General features: G+C 44.0%; 1 long non-coding RNA gene and 1 pseudogene across 2 annotated transcripts in view; one reads left to right on the forward strand and one right to left on the reverse strand.

The window, feature by feature from the left end:
* The window catches only part of LOC149980886 (uncharacterized), a 341,633-nt gene that overhangs the window by 87,317 nt on the left and 232,263 nt on the right, over positions 1–22,053 (forward strand). The gene's annotated exons all lie outside the window — the stretch shown is intronic.
* Positions 17,959–21,304, reverse strand: LOC118965934 (uncharacterized; annotated as a pseudogene).

Raw genomic sequence — 22,053 nt, forward strand, 5'->3', positions numbered from 1 at the left:
TGGAAACTTTAGAGTGTTTTCCATCCTAAGCTGTCAAATATATGCATATTCTAGCATCTGGTCCTGAGAAATAGGCCGTTTACTTTGGGATTTTTTTTTTTCCAAACATAAAAATAGTGCCCCCTAGCTTCAAGAGGTTTTAACAAGTCCAATACAGCAAATGAAAGATAAACATCTTGTTAATCTACCCATCGTGTCCGATTTCAAAAATGCTTTTCAGCGAAAACACATCATATGATTATGTTAGGTCATAGCCAAGTCAAAAAACAGCCGTTTTTCCAGCCAAAGATAGGAGTAACAAAAAGCAGAAATATAGATCAAATTAATCACTAACACTTGATGATCGTCATCAGATGACACTCATAAGACATCATGTTACACAATAAAAGTATGTTTTGTTCGATAATGTGCATATTTATATCCAAAAATCTCGGTTTACATTGGCGCGTTACGTGCAGTAATGTTTTGATTCCAAAACATCCGGTGATTTTGCAGAAATATTTAAAGATAGACTTCTCCTTAAAACCTCTTGAAGCTAGGGGGCACTATTTTTATGTTTGGAAAAATAACGTTCCCAAAGTAAACGGCCTATTTCTCAGGACCAGATGTTAGAATATGCATATAATTTACAGATTAGGATGGAAAACACTCTAAAGTTTCTTAAACTGTCAAAATATTGTCTGTGAGTATAACATGACTTATATTGCAGTCGAAACCCTGATAAAAATAAATTCAGGAAGTGGCTTCTATTTTGAAAACTCCATGTTCCATAGCCTCCCATTGCTCCACTTAAAGGTATATGAACCAGATTCCTTTTCCCATCACTTCCTCAAGGTGTCAACAGTCGTTAGACATAGTTTCAGGCTTTTATTTTGAAAAATGAGCCAGGAAGATAACATCACGCCAGGTGGTCATATGAGTTTTGGACACGCAACAGAGTTTGGACAGCTATTGTTTTTCCCTCTCCTACTGATAAAGACATTTGCGGTTGATATATTATCGATTATATATTTTAAAAATACCTGAGGATTGATTATAAAAAACATTTGACATGTTTCTGTGGATATTATTTGGAATTTGTCTGCGTTGTCGTGACCGGTCTTTCCTGTGGATTTCTGAACATAATGCGCCAAACAAACGGAGGCATTTTGGATATAAAAATAATCTTTATGGAACAAAAGGAACATTTGTTGGGTAACTGGAAGTCTTGTGAGTGAAAACATCCGAAGATCATCGAAGGTAAACGATTCATTTGATTGCTTTTCTGATTTTTGTGACCAAGCTACCTGAACTTAATGTTTTACTGTGCGATCGATAAACTTACACAAACGCTTGGATTGCTTTCGCTGTAAAGCATATTTTCTAAATCTGAGACGGTGGATTAACAAAAGGCTAAAAGACTGGGGCGCTATGCTATTCAGCGGTTGCTGATGACAATTATCCCGCTGAAGGGATGGGTAGCGTCAAGAAGATAATGCAACCACTGTGTCAGCAAAATGGCGCTCAGAGCCCAATCCAGCCATTTTGGAGTCAACAGAGGTTAGAAATAACACTATAAATATTCCGTTACCTTTGATGATCTTCATCAGAAGGCACTTCCAGGAATCCCAGTTGGACAATAAATTACTGATTTGTTCCATAAAGTCCATAATTTATGTCCAAATAGCTACTTGTTAGCGTGTTCAGCCCAGTAATCCATCTTCATTAGGCACGAGCACTTCATCCAGACAAAAACTCGAAAAGTTCCATTACAGGTTGTAGAAACAAGTCAAACGATGTATGGAATCAATCTTTAGGATGTTGTTAACTTCTTCGATAAAGGGGGCGCTCTTTTAATTTTTGCATGAAAAACGTTCCTGCTTTAAAATATATTTTGTCACAAAAAGATGCTCGACTATGCATATAATTGACAGCTTTGGAAAGAAAACACTCTGATGTTTCCAAAACTGCAAAGATATTGTATGTGAGTGCAACAGAACTGATGTTACAGGCGAAACCCAGATAAAAAAATCAATCAGGAAGTGCCACATTTTTTAAACCGCCTCATTTCAATGACTCCTTATATGGCTGTGGAGGAGCTAGGAGTCAGCTTACGTTTTCCACGTTTTCCCCAAGGTGTCTGCAGCATTGTGACGTATTTGTAGGCATATCATTGGAAGATTGACCATAAGAGACTACATCTACCAGGTGGTCGCTTGGTGTCCTCCGTCGCAATTATTGCGTAATCTCCAGCTGCAGTATTTTTCCGTTTGCCTTTGATGAGAAACCGACTGCCAGGAATGATTTTTCATTGAATAGAATTGTGAAAAACACCTTGAGGATTGAGTCTAAACAACATTTGCCATGTTTCTGTCGATATTATGGAGCTAATTTGGAAAAAAGTTTGGCGTGGTGTTGACAGCATTTTTTTTTTCTTAGACAATCATGATGAACAAAACGGAGCTATTTCTCTTACACAAATAATATTTTTGGAAAAAATGAACATTTGCTATCTAACTGAGAGTCTCATCATTGAAAACATCTGAAGTTCTTCAAAGGTAAATTATTTTATTTGAATGCTTTTCTTGTTTTTGTGAAAATGTTGCCTGCTGAATGCTAGGCTTAATGCTATGCTAGGCTATCAATACTCTTACACAAATGCTTGTGTAGCTTTGGTTAAAGCATATTTTGAAAATCTGAGATGACAGTGTTGTTAACAAAAGGCTAAGCTTGTGTTTCAATATATTTATTTCATTTGCGATTTTCATGAATAGGAAACGTTGCGTTATGGTAATGAGCTTGAGGCTATGATTACGCTCCTGGATACGGGATTGCTCGACTCTAGAGGTTAACATAAAACATCAATAAGCTTCCAACCGGAGAATTCCTGTCTGAAGAAAAGCACTGGAACGAGAGGTAACTCTGTCGGGAGAGCGCGTCACGAGCCTGAGACACTCTGCCAGACCACTGACTCAAACAGGTCTCATGAGCCCCTCCTTTATAGTAGAATCCTCAAACCAGTTTCTAAAGACGGTTGACATCTAGTGGAAGCTGTCGGACGTGCATCTTGACTTCATAGACACTGTGTATTCGGTAGGCCAAACTTTGAAAACTACAAACCTCAGATATCCCATTTCTTGGTTGAATTTTTCTCAACCAAGGCCAGTACATCAGGCCAGTACATCAGGAGATGTGGAGGAGGCCGTATGAGGGCAACAACCCAGCAGCAGGACCGCTACGTCCGCCTTTGTGCAAGGAGGAGCAGGAGGAGCACTGCCAGAGCCCTGCAAAATTACCTCCAGCAGGCCACAAATGTGCATGTGTCTGCTCAAACAGTCAGAAATAGACTCCTTGAGGGTGGTATGAGGGCCCGACGTCCACAGGTGGGAGTTGTGCTTACAGCCCAACACCGTGCAGGACATTTGGCATTTGCCAGAGAACACCAAGATTGGCAAATTCGCCACTGTGCCCTGTGCTCTTCACAGATGCAAGCAGGTTCACACTGAGCACATGTGACAGACGTGACAGCGTCTGGAGACGCCGTGGAGAACGTTCTACTGCCTGCAACATCCTCCAGCATGACCGGTTTGGTGGTGGGTCAGTCATGGTGTGGGGTGACATTTCTTTGGGGGGCCGCACAGCCCTCCATGTGCTCGCCAGAGGTTGCCTGACTGCCATTAGGTACCGAGATGAGATCCTCAGACCCCTTGTGAGACCATATGCTTGTGCGGTTGGCCCTGGGTTCCTCCTAATGCAAGACAATGCTAGATCTCATGTGGCTGGAGTATGTCAGCAGTTCCTGCAAGAGGAAGGCATTGATGCTATGGACTGGCCCGCCCGTTCCCCAGACCTGAATCCAATTGAGCACATCTGGGACATCATGTCTCGCTCCATCCACCAACGCCACGTTACACCACAGACTGTTCAGGAGATGGCGGATGCTTTAGTCCAGGTCTGGGAGGAGATCCCTCAGGAGACCATCAGCCACCTCATCGGGAGCATGCCCAGGCGTTGTAGGGAGGTCATACAGGCACGTGGAGGCCACACACACTACTGATCCTCATTTTGACTTGTTTTAAGGACATTACATCAAAGTTGGGTCAGCCTGTAGTGTGGTTTTCCACTTTAATTTTGAGTGTGACTCCAAATCCAGACCTCCATGGGTTGATAAATTTGATTTCCATTGATCATTTTTGTGTTATTTTGTTGTCAGCACATTCAACAATGTAAAGAAAAAAGTATTTAATAAGAATATTTCAATCATTCAGATCTAGGATGTGTTATTTTAGTGTTCCCTTTATTTTTTTGAGCAGTGTATTTAAACTCAGTTTTTCACCATTCCTGACATATAATCATCGTACAATTTCCCTGTCTTAGGTCAGTTAGGATCACCACTTTATTTTAAGAATGTGAAATGTCAGAATAATAGTATGGAGAATTATTTATTTCAGCTTTTATTTCTTTCATCACATTCCCAGTGGGTCAGAATTTTGCATACACTCAATTAGTATTTGGTAGAATTGCCTTTGAATTGTTTAACTTAGGTCAAACATTTAGGTAGCCTTCCACAAGCTTCCCACAATAAGTTGCGTGAATTTTGGCCCATTCCTCCTGACAGAGCTGGTGTAACTGAGTCATGTTTGTAGGCCTTCTTGCTCGCACACGCTTTTTCAGTTCTGCCCATAGATTTTCTATAGGATTGAGGTCAGGGCTTTGTGATGGCACTCCAACACCTTGGCTTTGTTGTCCTTAACCCATTTTGCCACACCTTTGGAAGTATGCTTGGGGTCATGGTCCATTTGGAAGACCCATTTGCGACCAAGCTTTAACTTCTTGACTGATGTCTTGAGATGTTGCTTTAAGATACTCACATAATTTCTATTCCTTATGAAGCCATCCATTTTGAGAAGTGCACCAGTCCGTCCTGCAGCAAACCACCCACACAACATGAAGCTTCCACCCCCGTGCTTCAGGGTTGGGATGTTGTTCTTTGGCTTGCAAGCCCCCCCCCCTTTTCCTCCAAACATAACGATTGTCATCATGGCCAAACAGTTATATTTTCGTTTCATCAGAAGAGAGGATATTTCTCCAAAATGTACGATCTTTGTCCCCATGTGCGGTTGCAAACCGTAGTCTGGCTTTTTTATGGTGGTTTTGGAGCAGTGGCTTCTTCCTTGCACAGCGGTCTTGAAGGTTATGTCAATATAGGACTCGTTAAACTGTGGCTATAGATACTTTTGTACCCGTTTCCTCCAGCATCTTCACAAGGTCCTTTGCTGTTGTTCTTGGATTGATTTGGACTTTTCGCACCACTGTACGATCATCTCCAGGAGACAGAACTCGTCTCCTTCCTTTGCGGTATGATGACTGTGTGGTCCCATGGTGTTTATACTTGCGTACTATTGTTTGTACAGATGAACGAGGTACCTTCAGGCGTTTTAAAATTGCTCCCAAGGATGAACCAGACTTGTGGAGGTCTACAATTTTTTCCTGAGGTCTTGGATGATTTCTTTAGATTTCCCAATGATGTCAAGCGAAGAGGCACTGAGTTTGAAGGTAGGCCTTGAAATACATCCACAGGTACACCTCCAATTGACTCAAATTATGTATATTAACTTATCAGAAGCTTCTAAAACCATGATGTAATTTTCCAAGTTGTTTCAAGCTGTTTCATCTTAGTGTATGTAAACGTCTGACTCACTGGAATTATGATATAGTGAATTATAAGTGAAATAATCTGTCTGTAAACAATTTTTGGAAAAATAAACAACATAGATGTCCTTAACGACTTACCAAATCTATAGTTTGTTAACAAGAAATTTGTGGAGTTGTTGAAAAACAAGTTTTATTGACTCCAACCTAAGTGTATGTAAACTTCCGACTTCAACTGCAAATAGAATCATGAGGAAACTGTAGGTAACGTTGCTGTGGAAATGCTATATAAGAAGGAGAGAAGGACATTGTTTCTATGAGAACAGTCCCAATGTCAAACCAGAGAACGAAGATTCCTAGAACATTACCAAAATGTTAATTAAATTTCACAATTTTGAAGTTTTCGTAAATATTCCTTAAAAGTAATGAAATACCAAGAAAATAATGTTTTTTTGTTAAGTTCCTTAAATGTGCTGAGAATGTTCCAAAGCGTAGCAATAATCCTGCACCATTCCCAGAAAGTTGTGGGAAGGTTTTTTTGCAAAAGAACCATAGGACAACCACACTCTCAACAAGTTCTAAGAAACATATGGTTCTCAGAATGTTATGTGTTACCTGGGATATGATCAGTGGAGATACCCCAGGGGGTAAATATAGGGACAATGTTAATTTACAGTACTCACTGCCACTCTGTATCAGAGAAATCACAAGGAAATGCAATTGTTTTAATAAGACAAGGGATGGGAAGGAACGCAAAACACCTAGGAACATACATCCATGTCCTCAGCTGCTCCTGTACACATTCATGTCATACCTCAGCACTTTTAGAATAAACGTATTTTTCACACAAGTACATTTTCATTTCGTGCCGTTTCTGTTTTCATAGTCATCGTCATTCTCCTCATCTTATCATCATTCTTTTCATCATCACCATCCTCGTTTTCATAATCATCATCATAATCATCCTCATAATCATTATAATTATTGTTAACAATGTCATCGTTGTCAACACCTTCATCGAGAGAGAAAACAGCATGATAAACTAAACTCTTAATCTTTGTTTGCTGAAGCACAAAGGCCCACCTGAACTCTGAATCTGTTTGTTTACTGTTGTGTATGCTCTCAACTGGAAACAGACAATAATAACCAACTGAAATGCATTAAACTTTTGATCAGTGTTTAGACTGCTATTCATTCTGAGTTAATTATTGCAGAAATGGAACATCTCATAATCAGAAATTGGATGATTTGAATAACAAGGTGAATCCATAAACTATCCAATCTTCCACATTTAAAAAAAAAAACTTTATTTTAGCATTTTGTCAGGCAATTAAAGGCCTATATTTACTATTACCTCTCTGGAGAAAACTACATAAGGGAAACGTGAAGTGAAGTGAACAAACAATAAAAATAGACTTGTCTTGTAAAATATACCCTTATTCAAGCGATAAACTCAAATCTGTCGCCTTCACTTGCCCTCCTCTCCCTCTAATAGGCAAAGAAATTTTAACACAGCATATATTACAAAATCCACATCAAAACAATGGGGATGTCAACAAAGAAATTGGAAACAGTTGCCTTTTTTATGTAAATAATGATCAACTGTCTCTTCAAGTTAGAGAACTCAGCCTAGTCGAGGAGTGATCTAGATTCATGGAAATATTCCTAATCCCAGGGACATGCCAACATTCCCATTTAGACGGTAAGAAGTCCAATAAAAAAATCCCAGTTGATCTCACGTGTATTAATGCAAACATCATCATTGGGCTCCGAGTCACACTAAATTGTCATGTGTTCCTTTATGCACATAAGTGCAAAGTCATTTGGTCCATAGATTGTTTTGTATAATTTTTTAATTTAACTAGGAAAGTCAGTTAAGAACAAATTATTATTTACAATGACCAAACCCGGACGACCTGGGCCAATTGTGCACCGCTCTTTGGGACTCCCAATCATGGCCAGTTGTGATACAGCCTGGAATCAAACTAGGGTGTCTGTGGTGACACCTCAAGCACTGAGATGAAGTGCCTTAGACTGCTGCGCCACCCGGGAACCACGATCTTCTCTGCATGTTCTTCGACAGTTCCTTGTCATACTTATACTTAAAGGTCCAATGCAGTCATTTTTATCTCAATATCAAATAATTTCTGGGATACAATTAAGTACCTTACTTTGTTTTCAATTAAAATAGTGAAAAAGAAACAATAGTTTGGAACTCTTTCCTATTGATCTGTTAACTAATTTACTGCCTGGTAAAGTCACCAGCAGTGGTGTAAAGTACTTAAGTAAGAATACTTGAAAGTACAACTTAAGTAGTTTTTTGGGATATCTGTACTTTAATTTACTATTCATATTTGTGCCTACTTTAACTTCACTTTAACTTTAACTGCAGAAATTTCAGGCCATATTTTCCAATAGCTCTTACACTCAAAGGGCATTATCATCATTTTCACAATTACCTGCCCTGGGCCTTTAAGTGGCAATATCAGAGATCAGTTTCTTGGAGAACAAAATAAACATGTTTACTGTCAAATGCAAAAGCCTCAAACTCAAACGGATTGTTATGCCTTAATTTATGTTAAGTTAATTTAGAGTCAGAATGAGATAAATAGCAAGGAATAGAGAAATACATAGAGAAATACATGCACTCAAAAAAACTGCATTATTTTGGGTGAATAACAATGGCTGTGTTTACACAGGCAGCCCAATTCAATTTTTTCAACTAATTGTTCTTTTGACCAGTCACATCAGATATTTTACAGAGCTGATCTGAGCTGGTCTGATCTGAAATTGGGCTGCCTGTGTAGACACAGCCTGAGAGCCTTATAGGTGCAAATAGCAATCAACTGGTAATGTCCCACTTTAGCATGAGTGCATCATCTTGGTAGTGGGCATGTGAATGTGAAACACAGTGCCTAACAGGATCGATAGCAGTCCCACATCATCATCAGACTACATGATTGGGATTTTCAGCTCAATACGGCATGCACCAATCACTGCCCCTCTTATTAACTGATATGGGCTGTGTTGCCTTGCATTCCAATGAGTTTATTTGTTCCTGGATGAGCCTCAAAGAAAACTTTGAAAACAGGCACAGATGTGGACTACCAATGGCCACTGTGAAGGAGAACACCCATCTTCTGTCAAACAACAAACATTTGTAGATGTCTCACTTTATTGAATATGGACTACAAAAGAAAGGGGAGTTCAGGTATGACTTGCTGTCTTTAATAGTTTTTCTGTCTCTGCCCCGCCCATCTTTCTCAATCCACCTCTCTCTCTCTCATTCAACTCCCTGCACCTTCCTTCCCTAGCAAGATAGCTTTTTTTCCCTTTTTTCCCATCAGTAAGTAAAGCTTTTCCAGGAAGGTTGGCAACTTATGATCGTTTTCAAGATCTGCTCTGCATCATATAACCACTTCCCGTATCCCTCAGAAGTCGGGGGACCCTTCTCTATTAGTTCTTAATCTCATCTCCCCTGTGCACTCCCTGTGCTCATCCCTTGCTAAACCCCACTTCCGTTAATTCACTCTTTCATCTGTCGTCGTGTTCAGTTATGATATTAATCAATCGTTTCACATCTTTACATACACACACATATAGTCCCTACGAGCCCTCTGTTCCCTAATCGTCAAGTAAACTGAGCAATAGGGCCTACCGAGTTAGAAGTATAGTATCAACCTTGACTTTTAATCATCAACCACGTCTTGTGAGACGTATGTGTGGCACTGTATTTCTACATGGATCGGAATAAGGCAGAAATCACACAATCTTTGTCAGAAGATAGTGCTTTTGAGGATTACAATATCAGTGCTGTTGAGAATTACAATATCAGTATAATCTCAGTTTGTATCACACCTATATATATATATATATATATATATATATATATATTTTTTTTTTTACTAAATGCCAGTGTACTGTATGCTATTTTAAACACAATCAAAACACCTATTTTACCCCTAAGAGTGCAGCAGCCACTCTGAAAGAAACATTTAGTTCCAGTACAAAACACAGCTGTGTTAGCGTTTTGAGGCTTTAGCCCAAACACGACTAGAAAAGCTTGTCCTGTTAGGTTTAATCATAACATTTTCTAACCGGGGAAAGGCTAACAAGTTGGAGCACTGAGAGGACAGATATTCCAAGAGAACCATACACCCCTCTTCCTATGCCTCTACACTGCTCTGCCTCCATAACCTACACACGGCATGAGCGTCATATAGACGCTGGGTAGAATTGAAAGGTTTGTACTGGAGACACGGGCGAGTTGGAAGGCAGTTGCTGTCAAATATAAGCAATGAGGTGAAGGGGTGATGGGGTTTTTAGGAGAAGGCTGAGTTAGCTTATCGTACTGGTAGTCAACAAGAAGTTAGTCTAGCATAGCCTCTGAAGGATAAAGGGGAGGGACATCATTGAAAGGAGGACTGTTTTTGATAGTGCATGTGAACTTATTTAGTGACTCTGGTTCATTTTCCACCCACTCACTGACAGTCAATGTTACCAAACTGGGGATCAAAAAAGTTTAAATTGCTTTGAAACACCAACCTCAAAAGCCAGTCATGCACACAGCCCAAGCACACAGCCGCACAAAAACATCAGAGACCCAAAAACAGAGATCCGTGTACAAAAGGATGCTAATTCCACTGGACGTGTTGCAGATAGCAAGCTTCCATGGCCTATTCCCCCATGCTTCACCCTGCTAGTAGCCATGTTTCCGTCCAGGTTGAAAGCAAGAGCACAATGCGTTGAGAAAAGCAGAGAGCCGCCTCCATCTATCTTGTATCCGGAATTTAGGCATGACACACAGAATTACGAGTTTGGCTCCCACAGCCACAGGCTTAGGCGATAAAAGATTAACTGAAACAAAATGGTGTCACAATCAGTTGGAGCCCAGGATGGACCAGGAGGGAGATACCGGATTATACGGGGATATAGGAGAGTATAACCGTAAGAGCCCTGCTGCCGATTGACCGACTCGCCTCTTAAGCCAACGCCAACTTGGAATGACGTTCAAAGACTTGGCTTGATTCCCTAACACACAGATACTAAGCTTCAGTTGTTGTTTTTTTACTCCATTTACTATTTTTCTATTTATTTATTTTTACAGAAAAATGTGGCTTGGATTCAGGCTAAGCTCTTTAAAGTTATCTATACTCACAGGGATTGCATTTTACGAGAGTTAATCTTGAAAATATATGAAACGTCTGAGTTAAAAAATGTTTGCCCTCAGCATGCATGTGTATCAATTACATACCAATTAAAAACACATTTTACTCCACGGTCCAAAGGGCTGTAAACTGAATCAAAGGTGATGATGGTCGCTGATCCATAGTGGTCGGGAAACCTCCATGGACCAATCAATGACATTCCTACTCTGTATACATTCCCACCATGCCAATACTCTGTCTTTGAGAAATAGCATCAATATCGTGACTTAACATCTCCTCTGCCTGCCGTAACCCCAGGGACACAACCATGCGGAAGGAGATATAAAGTACTAATTAGGATATTTCTATCTAACGGTGCACACCAATCCATTCCTTGAGGTATCTGATTCCCCTCGAGTGAGGCTACATTACGATGCACTATTCTCTCTATATATCTCCAGATTTACATTCCACTGGATTCTTTTTACTCATGTTGAGGATGCAACCACACACCTCAATCTCCTGTTCACCAGTATGAATGAACTACTTTTTTTGTTCAAGCCCTCAAGAACTGTTGTCTGCTAAATATGATGATCTGTCTGCATATGCCAATTTATTGGCTGTCCAGTCTCCAGAGGACCTTTCCAAAGAGCTTCCTCTTTCTATAATGTGATGAGGCCAACAATTAAGGAGAATGAGAGGCTCAATTAAAGATGTTGAAGAACTGCTGTATTTGAAGCGCTCCTTGCTTCTGCCCAGTTTCCCTGATGTTGCTACAGCAAACAAGCAGTTTTTACCATCCCTGTAAGTCTCGCTTCTGCGGATAGATTGTTTTCTAAACCTCTTAAAGAACTACATAAGAAGCATTAGGCTGTCGGTCTGATATGAGCTTTTTAGCACCTGAGTAAGCTCCCCTCATTGCACTGGCACCATCGTAGCCTTGACCACAGCATTTTGTTCAGCTATACTTTCGATCAGTCACATTTTTTCAGTTATATTCCTGAAGCCCAAGAAACAAACACTTAGCTTCACAGTACTTACAGAAATAAAACAGTTATGAATTAATGACTTATTGAGGGTTACTGTCAAAATGATTTATTACATAAAACAATCTATACATCGATGACAGGGGCATGGGTCCCCAGAGCGGGTCCTGCACGCAAGTGGTGGGGCCTTGTCTGAGGTAAGGTAAGCGGAAAAGGCACTGAGGGATTTTGGGAGGAGGTATTATGGGGTTCCCCATGTTCCTCTGGTCAGCTGGACAAGTCTTAATGAAGGGGTCCGGTACGATCAGGGCTACAGAGTGAGTCCAGACCATACTGAACATTAATTAGCCAAGATCCTAGAGGTAGAGAACAGAGTTTTGTAACACCCTGATTTCAACTGGCCAATGTAAAAGGAGAACAACAAAACAATCTTGGTTCATCCAAGCGCTCGATTCAATCCATATCGCTGAAGTTCATCGCTATAGCACGATTTATAATTAAAGGTTATTTCCGATTGAGCCAAACAGACATATACATCGTTTAGTGGGAATGCAGTTTCCGCGAACATGGGAACATTGCCTTTAAATTTATATCAAGTTGTAGCGCAGTTCTTCAGCACAACAGATTGAATCGAGCCCTACAGTCCTACAGTTCATCCTTTATAAGTTGCAGCGTACTGCAGCACAGCTTGCATGGTGCCGCAGAATTCTATGGCATGTTATTTAAGTGTCAGCCATTGTAACCATTAAAGCTAATTAGTGCTAGTTTGACCACCAGAGGGCATTCATAGCTTTCAATAGTGGCTGTACTTGAGAATTTAAAAACATTTTTGTAAGAACATTTATTTAGCCTTCATTTAACTTGGTAAGTCAGTTAAGAACAACATTTTATTTACAATGACAGCCTACCAAGAGTGAAAATGCCTCCTGCGGGGACGGGGGCAAGGGATTAAAAAATAAAAAAATAAATACAGTACAAAATACACATCACAACAAGAGAGACAACACAACACTGCATAAAGAAAGACCTAAGACAACAACATAGCAAGGCAGCAACACATGACAACACAGCATGTAGTAACACAAAACAACACATGGTAGAAGCACAAAACATGGTAGCAGCACAAAACATGATACAAACATTATTGGGCACAGTCAACAGCACAGGAAAGGGCAAGAAGGTAGAGGAAACAATACATCACACAAAACAGCCACATCTGTCAGTAAGAGTGTCCATGATTGAGTCTTTGAATGAAGAGATTGAGATATACCTGTCCAGTTTGAGTGTTTGTTGTAGCTCGTTCCAGTATTATTACCATACTAAACCACAAATTACCTCTAAATCCCGCAGCATAATCGCAAAACCTTTAGTGGAGCAATTTGTGGTTTAGTATGTTACCCTGCGTCACTGCTTCATTGCTCCAGACCTCTGCATGGGAAGTTAGAGCACTGATTATGCTTTTGTGTCCCAAGGCGCTACTGTGTCTCTAACTTTTATTTCAATGAACTGAATGATGAGGATGAATGATGAGGATGAAGAAGGTAGGCCTAGCTACGTAACGGTCTACTTACTCTGCTGGCGTGTTGACCCAGTTTATGACCTCATTTGATTTGCAATGTAAACCCGGGCGGCAGTATTTGTTGGGTCATTGTTTGCATTTGGAGAAGCAAACAATTAATTTATCCTAACAGCCAAGATTAGGTACAATACAATAAATATAAAGTGGCAAGAAAAAGTAGGTGAGCCCTTTGGAAATACCTGGATTTCTGCATAAATTCATAAAATTTGATCTGATCTTCATCCAGGTCACAACAATAGACAAACACAGTCTGCTTAAACTAATAACTCACAACAATTATACATTTCACGTCTTTATTGAACACACCGTGTATACATTCACAGTGCAGGGTGGGAAAAGTATGTGAACCCCTCACTTGGCAGCAATAACCTCAACCAAATATTTTCTGTAGTTGCGGAACAGACCTGCACAATGGTCAGGAGCAATTTTGGACCTCTTTACAAAACTGTTTCAGTTAAGCAATATTCCTAGGATGTATGGTGTGAACTGCTCTCTTGAGGTCATGCCACAACATCTAAATCGGGTTGAGGTCAGGACTCTGACTGGGCCACTCCAGAAGGTGTATTTTCTTCTGTTGAAGCCATTCTGTTGTTGATTTACTTCTGTGTTTTGGGTCGTTGTCCTGATGCATCACCCAACTTCTGTTGACCTTCAATTGGTGGACAGATAGCCTAACATTCTCCTGCAAAATGTCTTGATAAACTTGGGAATTAATTTGTACGTCGATGATAGGTAGCTGTCCAAGCCCTATCATCAAACCATGATGCTCCCTCCACAATACTTTATAGCTGGGATGAGGTTTTGATGTTGGTGTGCTGTACATTTTTTCCTCCACACATAGTGTTGTGTGTTCCTTCCAAACAACTCAATTGTAGTTTCATCTGTCCACAGAATATTTTCCCAGTAGCGCTGTGGAACTTCCAGGTGCACTTTTGCAATCTTCAGACTTGCAGAAATGTTTTTTGGGACAGTCCTCCCATGAACACCATTCTTGTTTAGTGTTTTACGCATCGTAGACTCGTCAACAGAGATGTTAGCATGTTCCAGAGATTTCTGTAAGTCTTTAGCTGTAACTCTAGGATCCTTCTTAACCTCATTGAGCATTCTGTGCTGTGCTCTTGTACAAAACACACATCATTGCAGGATGGCCACTCCTAGGGAAAGTATCAACAGCGTTTATAGACAATTTATTTTACTGTGGACTGATGAACATCAAGGCTTGTAGATATACTTTGGTAACCATTTCCAGCTTTATGCAAGTCCACAATTCTTAATCTTAGGTCTTCTGAGATATCTTTTGTTTGAGGCATGGTTCACAAAAGGCAATGCTTGTTGTGAATAGCAAACTCAAATTTTGTGAGTGTTTTTTACAGGGCAAGGCAACTCTAACCAACATCTCCAATCTTGTCTCATTGATTGGACTCCATGTTAGCTGACTACTGACTCCAATTAGCTTATGGAGAAGTCATTAGCCTAGGGGTTCACATGCTTTTTCCAACCTACACTATGAATGTTTAAATTATGTATTCAATATAGACAATAAACATACAATAATTTGTGTGTTATTAGTTTAAGCACATTATGTTTGTCTATTGTTGTCAGATCAAATTTGATGAACAATTTATGCAGAAATCAAGGTAATTCCAAAGGTTTCAGATACTTTTTCTTGCCACTGTACATGTAAATAAGCCTAAACATAACAAAATATTGCTATAATCTTACTTTGAAAGCATTAACCAAACATGGTTAATCTTCTGAAACAAAATATATATCCATTTATATATATATATATATATATATATATATATATATATATATATATATATATATATATATATACACACCACCTTTCAAAAGTTTGGGGTCACTTAGAAATGTCATTGTTTTTTAAAGAAAAGCTATTTTTTTGGTCCATTACATTAACATCAAATTGATCAGTAATACAGTATGTGGTAAATGACTATTGTAGCTGGAAATGGCAGATTTATTTGTGGAATATCTACATAGGCGTACCGTACAAAAGTTGGATTGGCTTGATGGGAACTTCTTACGTATGTTTCCAGCTACAATAGTCATACGGTCAAGCAGCACCAACAACAGCTCAATAGGGTTGAGATCCTGTGATTGTGGTGGCCACTCCATTATAAACATAATACCAGCTGACTGTTTCTTCCCTAAATAGTTATTGCATAGTTTGGAGCTGTGCTTTGTGTCATTGTTCTGTTGTAGAAGGAAATTGGCTCCAATTAAGTGCCGTCCACAGGGTATGGCATGGCGTTGCAAAATGGAGTGATAGCCTTCCTTCTTCAAGATCCCTTTTACCCTGCACAAACCTCCCACTTTACCAACACCAAAGCACCCCCAGACAATCACATTACCTCCACAATGCTTGACAGATGGTGTTAAGCACTCCTCCTGCATCTTTTCATTTTTCTGCATCTCACAAATGTTCTTCTTTGTGATACGAATACCTCAAACTAAGATGTATCTGTCCATAACACAATCTTCCTCTGTCCAGTGTCTGTGTTCTTCTTCCCATCTTAATCTTTTATTTTTATTGGCCAGTCTGGAGATATGGCATTTTCTTTGCAACTCTGCTTAGAAGGCCAGCATCCCGGAGTTGCCTCTTCACTGTTGACGTTGAGACTGGTGTTTTGCAGGTACTATTTAATAAAGCTGCCAGTTGAGGACTTGTGAGGCGTCTGTTTCTCAAACTAGAACCTCTAAAGTACTTGTCCTCTTGCTCAGGTGTGCACCTGGGCCTTCCACTCCTCTGTCTATTCTTGTTAGAGCCAGTTTGCGCTGTTCTGTGAAGGGAGTAGTACACAGCGTTGTACGAGATCTTCAGTTTATTGGCCATTTCTCACAACAAGAATAGACTGACGAGTTTCAGGAGAAAGATCTTTGTTTCTGGCCATTTTAAGCCTGTAATCGAACCCACAAATGCTGATGGTCCAGATACACAACTAGTCTAAAGAAGGTCTGTTTTATTGCTTCTTTAATCAGAACAGTTTTCAGCTGTGCTAACATAATTGCAAAAGGGTTTTCTAATGATCAATAATCCTTTTAAAATTGTAAACTTTTATTAGCTAACACAGCTTGCCATTGGAACACAGGAGTGATGGTTGCATATAATGGGCCTCTGTACGCCTATGTAGATATTCCATGAAAAAATCTAAAAAGATCAGCCGTTTCCAGCTACAATAGTCATTTACAACAATAATGTCTGCACTGTATTTCTGTTCAATAAGATGTTATTTTAACTTCTTTAGGATAGGGGACAGTTACGTCCCACTAGGGCAAAAAACAGGGAAAATGCAGTGTGGCAAATTAAAAATATATATATACAAATCTAACTTTCATTAAATCACACATGTAAGATATTCAATTAAAGCTACACTCATTGTGAATCCAGCCAACATGTCAGATTTTAAAAAGACTTTTCGGCAAAAGCATAAGAAGCTATTATCTGATGATAGCACAGCAGTAAACAAAGAGGGTAGCATATTTCAACCCTGCAGGAGCTACACAAAATGCAGAAATAAAATATAAAACATGCATGACCTTTGACAAGCTACTTTTGTTGGCACTCCAATATGTCCCATAAACATCACAATTGGTTCTTTTGTTCGATTAATTCCGTCCATATTTTTCCAAATGGCCATTTATTTGACGCGTTTGATCCAGAAAAAAACAGCTTCCAAAAAATGCAACGTCACTACAAAATATTTCAAAAGTCGCCGATAAACATTGCCAAAATATTTCAAACGACTTTTGTAATACAACTTTAGGTATTTTTAAACGTTAATAATCAATCAAATTGTAGACGGGTCTATCTGTGTTCAATACAGGAAGACAGCAAACCATGCTACTTTTAACGTCTTGCTCACTCTCAACAGTGTTACCCAGTTCCTAGATGGCCTACTTCTTCATTGCACAAATGAATAACCTCAACCAAATTCCAAAGACTGGTGAAATCCAGTGGAAGCGGTAGGAACTGAAAACAGGTTTCTAAGAAATATAATTTGCCAATGAGAAATTAGTGAACAGACAGAGACAAAAAACAAAACAATTCTGAACGGTTAGTCCCCGGGGTTTTGCCTGCTACATAAGTTCTGTTATATTCACAGACATGATTCAAACAGTTTTAGAAACTTCAGAGTGTTTTCTATCCAAATCTACTATAATATGCATATCTTATATTCCTGGCATGAGTAGCAGGAAGGTGAAATTGGGCACGCTATTTATCCAAAAGTGAAAATGCTGCCCCCTATACCTTAAGTTAATGGACAAAAAATGTGCTTTTCTTTCAAAAACAAGGACATTTCTAAGTGAGCCCAAACTTTTGAATGGTAGTGTGCATATGGTAGTGTGTATATATAAAATGTCTTACAGAGCCTTTCTATAAGTCCACTCAAGGTTCTTCAACTGTCTTCTGTGATTAGAGCAAAGTTGATCGCCTTTGCCGATCGCTCATCATCTTCAACCATCAGTGAGTCCATCTTACAGAGACCACCAAATGCATTGTTTTAAGTCAACCCCTACAAATATATACATGTATTTATTTAACCCTCCCGTTGTCCTGGTATTGTGGCTAGTCCCCTTGTCCTCCGGGTCACCCTGTCCCGTCCTGGCTAAAGGCCCAATGTGCGCAAGTGTGACAGTAGGCGTGTGAACAGCCTTTGCAGATGTATTTCTTACACCTGCAGCACACCGTGTGTGTCTTGGAGTCCTTCTTGGGTGGGCAGAGCTGACACCTCTTCCTCTTACTTGCCACGGTGGCCGGGGCAACGAGCGGGGCAGCGGCCGTGTCAGCGGCGGGGCCCTGGCGCTGTTGATCACGAGGCGCCTCAGCCGCCACCGCGGCCGCCGCCGCCGCCGCCGTAGCACTCTGTAGGACTTTGACAAGGGCTGACGCCGCTTCGGTGCGGGGCAGATTCTGCCTTCTTTGGATCAGCGGCTTCACGAGTGCCTTTCCCAGCTGCTCGAGGAACACCCTGCGCTTGTTCCGCTTGCCAGGCATCCAGTCGGGCTTGTCCTCTCGCCATATGACAAAGGCGTTGTAGGAGGACACGTCGAGGATGTTGTGGAAGACGACCAGGGGCCAGCGGGCAGTCATCCGTCTGCAGCTGTAGGTGCCCACCACCTTGTCTAGGTTGTCCACGCCGCCCTTGTTGCAGTTGTAGTCTAGGATGAGGGCCGGCTTCCTGTCGCGGCGATCGCTGACGTGGCCCTCTGTGTGCAGCGTGCTCAAGAGTAGCACGTTCTTGTTTCTCTTTGCCAGGTAGGACACCAGACTGGCGGTGGGCGTGAAGGCGAACCTGGAGGACAGGACCTGTCTGCCCCTGGACTGGAGCAGCGCGGGCGGGAGCTCGGCCTTGTTCTTTCTCACCGTGCCCACCATGGTGAGGTTCCTCTCGAGGAGCCGCTGGCCCAGGTCGTAGGAGGTGAAGAAGTTGTCGCAGGTGACGTTGCGACCGCTCAGGCCCGTTGTCAGATCGAGGACGACGCGCATCCCCTGGTTCTTCTCGGGGCCTCCGCCGGCCGCCTTGCCGGTGTACACTTGCATCTTCCAAGCGTAGCTGGACTTGGCGTCGCAGGCCACCCACGACTTGATGCCGTATTTGGCCGGCTTGCTGGGGATGTACTGACGGAAAGGACAGCGGCCTTTTGGAAAGGGGACAAGACACAAGGGCCAACTTTTTGTGTTACACACGCTGCCAGCGCTGCTACAGCCAGCCGCTGCTTGTGCCGCTGCTGCGGCAGCACCGCCTCTCTGCATAGACATATAAGCACGCGCGCGCGCGCGCACACACACACACACACACACACACACACACACACACACACACACACACACAGGAAGCAAGCGCAAGAAGCGCAATCACAAGCACGGTGCCGTACCTCTGAACGGGACCAGTTACTCGTCCACCGTCACGTCGGGCCCCGGGTTGTAGAGGGCCGGCAGCCGCGCCTCCCACAGGTCCCAGACCTCCCGTATGGCCGCGAGTTTGTCCGTGGCGAGTCTGGCGGGTCTCGACTGGCGGTCGTCGAATCGCAGCAGCCTCGAGTACCTGTGAAAGACCTTGAGCGGCATGGTGGCTCGGAACACGGTCCTGCCGCTCTCGGCGTCCCACAGGCTGGCCGCGGCCTCGCCCCGGGACCTGTAGACGCCCGCTAGGATCAGCAGCCCTACGTAGGCGCGCAGGTCCGTGGCGTCCATGGGTCGCCAGCCGTCGCCGTATTTTCTGGCCCCGTGCAGGTTCGTCATTTCCACAATTATCCTTTCTATCGCCGGCGTGACAAACAGGTGGAAAGCGGACGCGATGTCGCGGGCCTGTGTCGCGGCATAGGCCGTGGGGCCCGGAGTCTGGTCCGGCCCGACCTGGCAGATGGCGAGGGCCCCGCGGCTGCGGCTGCGGCGGCCGTAGGCCACGGGGGACCACTCGATTTTGCCGTTTTTCGACAGCAACGGCGGCTCCCGTTGGTCCGGGGCCGAGGAGATCTCTTCCTCGCCGCGGTCCTCGCGCTCGTCCTCGTGCTCGTCCTCGGGCGGCTCTTCCTCGGGCTGCTCTCCCTCAGAAGAGGGAGAAGAGGCATCGTCGACCTCGCGGCGCTCGGGGTTGTATTCCTCCCCGTCTTCGTCTTCCGAAACCTCTTCCTCTTCCTCCTCCTCCTCCTCCTGGCAATCCGAGTAGTCTTCTTGGTCCACGCTGGACAAGATCTGTTCTAGAACCTGCGCGGCCGTAAAACGCGCGGCCATGGCCGCTCGGCTCCACTGATCGGGTCCGCTGAGCTGCGGGGCAAGAGCGCACTTGGCACGGGTGGGTGGGGCGCCGGTCACTTTGGGTGTGTGTGTGCGGTTGCGTGCGGGTGCGCGCGAGTGGGTGCCGCTGACAACATTAGTATCCTCTCTACGTAGGGTGCCGGCCGGGCCGGCTTACTGCGGGAGACCGAGACCCGAAAATGCTCGAGGCTCGCTTGCGCGCTCCTGCGTAGCCGTGTGCAGTCGACCCAGCCCAGCCGAGCAACGAGAACCACTCGGCTGTCACTCTAGCACACGACTGACGGAGCACGTCCGGACCTGTGCAGCGGCCGGCAGGGTCGCTCTGAGCCACGAGCGCAACGAGAACCACTCGGCTGTCACTCTAGCACACGACTGACGGAGCACGTCCGGACCTGTGCAGCGGCCGGCAGGGTCGCTCTGAGCCACAGAGCGTCGCACAGCCTGGCCACACTCGCAGACGCTCTAGTACGCTCCGCGGCAGACGCCTCGCCAGTGGCTGACAGGGTCGCACTGACTCGCAAGAGCGCAGAGAGCAGAGCGCCAGCCCTGGAAACGCAGGGCCTGGGTCGCTCTGACCCGCAGAGCGCAGGGCGCCACGAGAACACTCGGCTGCTGCTCTCTAGCACACGGCGGAGCACGTCCGGACCTGTGCGGCGGCCGGCTGGGTCGCTCTGACCCGCAGAGCGCAGGGCGCAACTACAACACTCGGCTGCTGCTCTCTAGCACACGGCTGAGCACGTCCGGACCTGTGCAGCGGCCGGCTGGGTCGCTCTGACCCGCAGAGCACGTCCGGACCTGTGCGGCGGCTGGCTGGGTCGCTCTGACCCGCAGAGCGCAGGGCGCAACTACAACACTCGGCTGCTGCTGCTCTCTAGCACACGGCGGAGCACGTCCGGACCTGTGCAGCGGCCGGCTGGGTCGCTCTGACCCATGAGCGCAGAGCCCAGAGCGCAGAGCCCAGAGCCCAGAGCGCAGAGCGCAGACCGGGGAGCCCGGAGCACAGCCTCGCCACACTCGCAGACGCTCTACTACGCTCGACGCCACACGCCTCGCCAGTGGCTGGCAGGGTCGCTCTGAGCCACGAGCGCGACTCTAACACTCGGCTGCTGCTCTCTAGCACGCGGCGGGGCACGTCCGGACCTGTGCAGCGGCCGGCTGGGTCGCTCTGACCCATGAGCGCAGAGCCCAGAGCGCAGAGCGCAGGGCGCAGAGCGGGGAGCCCGGAGCACAGCCTCGCCACACTCGCAGACGCTCTACTACGCTCCACGCCACACGTCTCGCCAGTGGCTGGCAGGGTCGCTCTGACTCAGGAGCGCAAGAGCGCGACTCTAACACTCGGCTGCTGCTCTCTAGCACACGGCGAGGCACGTGTAGCGGCTTGCAGCGGTGAGCCCAGAGCGCAGGGCGCAGACCGGGGAGCCCAGAGCACAGCCTCGCCACACTCACAGACGCTCTACTACGCTCCCACGCCACACGCCTCGCCAGTGGCTGACAGGGTCGCTCTGAGCCGCCGGCGCAAGAGCGCCAGCCCTCCACACACAGGGCCTGGGTCACTCTGACCCGCGAGCGCAGAGCACAGAAAGGGGAGCCCCCCCACACACAGGGCCTGGGTCACCCTGACCCCAGGACCACGGGAGGGTTATCCTGCATTAATTGTAAAAAAGCCCCTTATATATTCATTTCGAATCCTCAATGTAATTAGGTATACTATACAACGACATTTTATTGATGTGCCAGTATTTACATTTAGTTTCCTTTTATGAATCCTACCAATTATTATTGGATTATTCACAATGGCAACCAACAACATTTATTTATTAGTTATGTTGGATTGTTTGCAGAACTCACAGCCTGCTACGCTTGTGAAAAACAAAATGCCTCCAGCAGAATATCTAAAGGGCTTAAACATAATTAAAACGCAGG

Source organism: Oncorhynchus mykiss, chromosome 9, assembly GCF_057628025.1.
Source record: "Oncorhynchus mykiss isolate SJ-2025 chromosome 9, ASM5762802v1, whole genome shotgun sequence".
NCBI classification, from domain to species: Eukaryota; Metazoa; Chordata; class Actinopteri; order Salmoniformes; family Salmonidae; genus Oncorhynchus; species Oncorhynchus mykiss.